This window comes from Odontomachus brunneus, unplaced genomic scaffold, assembly GCF_010583005.1.
Source record: "Odontomachus brunneus isolate Ranch 3 - 2012 unplaced genomic scaffold, Obru_v1 Obru_scaffold_064, whole genome shotgun sequence".
Classification (NCBI taxonomy): Eukaryota; Metazoa; Arthropoda; class Insecta; order Hymenoptera; family Formicidae; genus Odontomachus; species Odontomachus brunneus.
This window is the reverse complement of record NW_022639514.1, coordinates 630,627-638,009: the sequence shown is the minus strand read 5'-3', so window position 1 is coordinate 638,009 and position 7,383 is coordinate 630,627.

Genomic DNA, 7,383 nt, shown 5'->3' with positions numbered 1-7,383 from the left:
TATATATATATATATATATATATATATATATATATATATATATATATATATATATATAACATAAAAGTGCCAGTGCGTGACATATACCTAACCTGGATAGCTGCTTCCTTATCTGTGTAAACTAATATTTTCATTTGCAGTTGTTTTTTTTTCATAAATAGTATCTCCGGGTGTTCATGTTTATAGCATATGGTATATATAACTTATTACATGCAACTTTGTACAATATATTTTATTTTCCCATTAGCAGATACGATCTATCTGACGCATGCGCATAACGTTCATAATACACTCAGAAAGAGAGAGAAATATATTATCTTGGGAGCGTCCCGATTGACCGCGGTACGATTGGACACAACCAACCGATGAAAAGAATTATCTAGTGAATTACCAGGTCGAACCAATCATTATAATCTGTGTCCAATCGTATCGTGGTCAATCGGGTCCCATCCTATTATCTTGCACGGTGGTTCTGGGGCTAGACTTCTCTCTCCTTTAGCAATATAGTAATATTACATATATGCTATTTATGTGAAAAAAAAGCAGCTGCAAATGAAAATATCAGTTTACACAGGTAAGGAAGCAACTATCTAGGTTAGGTACATGTCACGCACGGGCACTTTTACTTTATATATAAATATATAAATAAATAAATAAATAAATAAATATATATATATATATATATATATATATATATATATATATATATATATATAAAACATCATCTGATCGCCGCGACTGCGCACTACGGTCAAAATATACTCCTCGGTAGGGATAGGCGATATTCAAAAACGAATTGATGTTTCGTAAATCGATTATATAAAAAAAAATTGATTATGCATCGATAGTTTATGAAAATAAGTATCGGATATTCGATTAATTATGTTTTACGGCTCTACCCAAGGAGAACAGAAAAGTCAAAATAATGTCAATTTAATATAAATGATGTTATATTGACGTTATATCGACCAAAAAATGACGTAAATTAAATATATGCATTAGATCAGGGCTCGGACAGTGATGAATTTTTGCAAAATGTTCGCCATCCCAGAAAGCTTCGTGCGCATGCGTAAGCTGACGTCACAGATAGAAATCAACTGCGTTCAGAAATGTATCTAAGGTATAGTAGTAGGTGCTATAAGGAACCCTTGTACTGTTCCCGTGTGTGATTATAAACAAGTGTCAACGTGTACTGAGTGAATAATTTTAAAGATTGGTTAGCGTCACATAATAATAATGAAAAAGCTCTCTGCGCGGTTTGTAATCTAGTTCTTGCTACGCTCCAGTGTAATGCTTTTCAGACAGTAGATCAAATGATCCCTTTATTGAAACAAACTTGCTCTGATCCACAGGTGGTTAACGATCTAAAACTGGGTGTATATCAGTTGGACACGGGGCAATTGGACACAGTTCAATCACAAGTCGCAGTTCCAAGGGACCCTACAAATGTCTCTAATCACACGGTGCTATGATTGGCTGTGTCCAAATGCACTGTGTCCAAGTGCACCGCTCCCTCTAAAACTTATTATTATTCATATTACTTGCACTCTATTCCTATCAATTTTTAAACAATTTTCCTCCCTCCTGCTAATTCCTTCACATTTCCTTTCTCGCAGGGCCCTAACGATACCTTAAATTTGACGAAAGTATATACGTAAGTGAAGACTCCGAGCGTTTGCTCTGTACGCATGCGCGGGTCACATCTTGCAAAAATTCATCACTCGGAACAGTTTGCCAATTTCGGCCGATTCTCGGAAGCTACGCCTTTTATCTCCTCCTTGCTGTGCGATGGGCCAAGAAAGTGACGGTCGTATCTCTAAAGGTCGTTCTACATTAGTTGCAAGCCGATCGCAAGTAGACGCAATTTTTATTGCGACAGCCAATCAGAAACATCAATAATGTTGACACTTCTGATTGACTGTCGCAACAAGAGTTGCAATCGACTTGCAACTAATGTAGAACGACTTTAAGCTTGGAGCTGCGACTGGTCGCGACCGTCATTTTCTAGGCTCGCCACGCGGCAAGGAAGAGATAGAAGACGTAGCTCCCGAAAATCGGCCGAAATTGGCAAACTATTCCGAACCCTGCATTATGGCTCCTGCACACAGGACGCGGTAATGCTTGCCGCGCGGCGGAAGTCCGCGCGACAGCCAATCAATATGTTGTTTTTCCGTAAGAGCTAGAAGGTAGTATTACGGAAAGTAGCACATTGATTGGCTGTCGCGCGAACTTCCGCCGCGCAACAAGCATTACCGCGTCCTGTGTGCAGGAGCCATTAAGTTAGCGGCACACGATGCTTGTTTTCGTGCTGGATTGCTTGCTGGATGGAAATATATTATTCTGATTGGCCCGTCTTCATAAATGCACCAATCAGAACAGAGTATTTCCATCCAGCAAACAATCCAGCATGAAAACAAGCATCGTGTGCCGCTGGCTTTAGATCTAAAAAATAATCCAATCTCAATACTAATATAATAAAAATTTTTAATAAGCGTAAAATAAACATTCTGTTGAATGCAGTCATTATTTTCATAGAAATATAATTTTTCTATTTAACTCTAAAATAAAATAAAGTTCCGAAAAGTACTCATCTCTGATTTTTTTTAACTCAGTATTCCTACGTATATTGACGCGTTGATTACGAATATCATAGTGAAAATTGGCGACTACTTGATTTTCATGATGAAAACCATGAAAAACCCATAAAATTACGGTTTTTTACGTTTATCTTAGTAAATACGAAAAATCATGATAAATGTTTTAAACAAAAGTTTTAGATCTCACTAAAGTTAGTTTTATCACTGAAATAAATATTTTAGGTCCTATACATTTTCACCGTACAAATGATAGTTTTCGAGGAAATGGAGTATAAAGACCGTAACAACGCTATTACGGTCTTTATACTCGATTTCTGTAAATCCCTTTTGCAGGTTATTTCGCCACGTAGATAGTATATTTCCCCCGAATCGTGGCGAAAAGAAATGAAGGAAAAAGGACTTATAGTTATGAACTCTAACAACTTTTTTTTAAATATTTTTAATATTTTTAACATTTGCAACACGGGAAAAATATCGAACGACTAACGAGGGGCTGCGCCCCCCGCAACCCTCTGAAAACTAACCTAACCCTACCTATCGTCACATTAGCTGTCGGCCATTGTTTATTAAAAAGTTATTAAGAAAAAAAGTTAAACACTTTTTAATCGCAACGACGATAGATATTAACGCTGTTACAGTCTTTATACTCCATTTCTTCGAAAACTATTATTCGTACGGTAAAAATATATAGAACCTAAAATGTTTATCTCTGTGAGATCTAAAGCTTTTGTCTAAAATATTTATCATGGTTTTTCGTATTTACTGAGATAAACGTAAAAAAACTATAATTTTTATGGGTTTTTCATAGTTTTTATCATGAAAATCAAGTAGTCGCCAATTTTCACTATGATATTCGTAATCAGCGCGTCAAAATACGTAAGAATACTGAGTTTAAAAAAAATCGGGGGTAAGTACTTTTCGGAACTATACCCCTACAATATTTATAATTATATTTTTTTTATAAACAATTTTTATTATTACAATTAATTATAAACAGTGTTCCATGAAGTTCGTCAAACGTCATATATTGCGTTATTCAGTGATGAAGTATCTAAAAAATTATAATTTTATTAATTTATTAAAAGACCCCTAACACAGCACAGATGTCCAGGGGACATCCAGAGTACATCCTAAGGAAGTCCTGAGGACATTTATTCATCCTTAGGACGTTCTCAGGAGATCTTATGCTGTTTGGGACGTGGTTTGTGGCCGGTATTTATACTTAGATCTTATATTTAAGATAGTCTTTATTTTATCTTCAGATTATGCACAAATCATTTCATTGGCTACAGAGTATTTGAAGATAAACTTAAAGACGCAAATTTATGCGAAACCAGCGTCGAGCGCATGTCACGTGACATCATATTGATGCTAGCGTTAAAGAAAAGAAATTGGATTGAGTCTAACTTCTAGCATCATACTATAAAATGCCAATGGGTACCCGGGAAAAAATGAAGTGATTGCATTAGATATATGTAGATCACATTAGAGCAAATTGGATCTGATAAGATTTACTGTTAGATATAAATATATCTTTAAAGATCTATCTTTTTACTTGCATGAGAAATGTTATATCCACTAAGATCTTTATAGATTTATACAAATGATATATAATTTATAAATGATACAAATGATATAATTTGTATAGATTATTGAGGATCTACTAGGATCTTAGTGGATATCCTTATAGAAAAGTATCACTGGCTGTGATAAATTGGCCAGTAATAAATAGTAATTTTATTACTCCTACGAGTAATAAAATTATTGAAGACAGTAATTATCACTGGCCAAATTATTACTTATCAGTAGTACATTTCTATAAGAGTATAACATTTCTCGTACAAATAAAAAAGTAGATCTTCAATAATCTATTTATATCTAACAGTAAATCTTATCAGATCCAATTTGTTTTAATGGGATCTACATATATCTAATTTCTATGCAATTACTTCATTTTTCCAGGGTAATTAAGTAGGGAGCGGTGCACTTGGACACAGTACAATTGGACACGTTGCAAATGGACACGGCATTTGACACACAGTTCAATTGGACACGGTGCGTTTGGACACGAAACTTTTGGGCACCGTTGTTTTTGGACACGAAAGAAAATGCACGTCGTTCAGTTACACACCGTTCATTTGGACACCGTTCAGTTGGACACCGTTTACTTGGACACAGTTCAGTTGGACACAGTTCAAGTGCCCACTGTTCACTTGGACACAGAAGGGTGCGCACTGTTCACTTGGACACCGTTCATTTGGACACTGTTCACTTGGACACCGTTCATTTGGACACAGTTCACTTGGACACCGTTCAATTGGACACCATTCATTTGGACACCGTTCACTTGGACACCGTTCAATCGCCCACTGTTCACTTGAACACAGAAGGATGCGCACTGTTCATTTGGATACCGTTCACTTGGACATCGTCCAGTTGTCTGCTGTTCATTTGGACACAGAATGATGTGCACCGTTTATTTTATCATCATTTAATTATGTATTGTTTGTTTATGCAATGGATATGCAACTGATGAAAAATAAAAAATAGTTTTGTAGAAAATATTTGTGTTTTTATTTCGTTTTTATCACATCCAACCACAACGCCATATGCCTAGAGATATTCTAGAGACTCTATAAACAACGACATATGATTGGATGTGTCCGTTTGTCAATGTACGCATCTGGGACTCACTCCAATTTTCGTACTACTATTGGGAGCGACGCACTTGGACACGGTGCATTTGGACACAGCCAATCACAGCACCGTGTGATTAGAGACATTTGTAGGGTCCCTTGGAACAGCGACTTGTGATTGGACTGTGTCCAATTGCCCCGTGTCCAACTGATATACACCGATTAAGTACTACCAGTAATTCAGTAATTTTTTGGCCAGAACTTAATTTCTGATAAATACTAATAATAAAATCACTGTTAAATATTCCCATACATCAATATTGCAGAAACATCGCAACAACAACATTAAAACATATAAATTTTTTGTTGGAAGTTTTAAAATGGTATAACCCCAAGCAGCACGGTAATGTTCAGGGAACGTTCACTTTAGGTTTGCTTGATTTGGTTATATTCAAACCAAATGGGAATATTCAAAGTACGTACGTTTTAAACGTACAAATTTTTATTAATGTTCAAGAAACGTTCATTGAAGATTCGTTTGGTTTGTTTATATTCAAACTAAATGGGAATTTTTCAAAGTACATACATTCTAAAGGTACGAATTTACGAATCTTTATCAATATATTGGAGATGCTGAATCTGATGTAGAATGCTCTATAATACAGAAAATAGTTATTAATGAGCGTACAGCTTTTCCGAAATATCAGTACGCTCATTGGATATCGCTCGTCGCATATCATGTGTCGCGTTGTGCATCGTGCTAGCTGCGAGAACCATTACTCCCACCATGCTTCAGTTGATCAGTTAATAGCCTTTAAGTTTCGACAGCAAAGAAGTGAGCAAAATATTGGACGGATAAATATTATGTTCAATAATATTAATATTCAAGCTGCAATATGTCAGGTAATTACATTTAGCAAATTTCTTGAAATTATTGTATAGAATGTATGGTAATATTATCTTATATTTTACAAGAAAATGAGTTGGGTTAAATTAGGTTATGTTATCTTTGCCTCCCGAACGGGCAGCTACGCCTTGGAATATCAGGGGAGGGGATCGCGCCCGGCTCGTCCTAAAGCGGCCTGTGCGGGTAACCCGACAGCGGGGGCTACCGGGTCCCAGATGCCTGTCGTTAGCAACCGGCTCTCGGGTGGACAGCTGCGCCCGGGAGTAACAGGAGTGGAGCGCGCGCCCGGTCGTCCATAGGGCAGCCGGTGCGGGTGACCTTTGTTCCTACAGCGGGGGAGGCTGGATCCCTTGCCAGTCTGGCGTCCGGTCTATCTCGGGTGGGCCTCTGCGCTCACGGCGGTGAGCCAGAACATTAGGAGTCGGCGCGGCCGGTTTACCCACCGGGCGGCTGGTCGGGGTAGTTCCTACAGCGTAGAGCGGGGTTGCTCAAGGGCGGCGATTGCAACATTTGAAAGTCGTGCTTCCGAGCAGAGTCATCATCTGGCGCCCATCATCTGGTGGTGCGCGGCATGGGTGGGTCGTAACACTCTTTCACCGTTACCCGTTCGTGGGGCCCCCCACGTGGCGGCGACCACAACGGTGCCCGGGAGGTCGGTGGCCCGGGACCCTCGAAACCGGTCTGGGAACCGGGGCGGGTGTTGGAGGTTGGAGGCTCGTGCGTCGGTTGCAGCGTAATTGTCCTGTAAAAGGAGCGGTGCTCCCGACGCCAAAGCCATAAGCTCTCTCCCGGCGAGTACGCCGGCCGTCCTCTGATTAGGCGGGGGGAGGGGGCAGGAGATACGCCGAAGAGCAGAGCCGTTGGGGTTGGTGGGAGAAACTACAATGGCACTTAACATCAATATAGTAGGATGGGGAAAACCGCCACTTCGGCGATCTTCGAGGGGAAGGAGGTCCCGCGACGCGAGACCTTCGACATGGAGGTCGAGAACTCTTGCGCGAGCGAGGGGTCTCGAGAGGAGACACGAGGGGTTTCAAAGAGGCGACGGCGCGCGAAATCGGCGAACTCGGTGAAGTGAAGTAACCGCCCCGGGTCAGCGTCGTCTATCGTCCCGAAGAAGAAGTGGGAGGGCGGGGAAGAGAGCGACTCGGGAGCTGCCGCACTGGCGGCGTCCCGGAACTCTTCCAGGGGCTCGGGGCGGGAAACGTTCCCGTTCCGCATCCCGAGACCCACCACTGGGGAA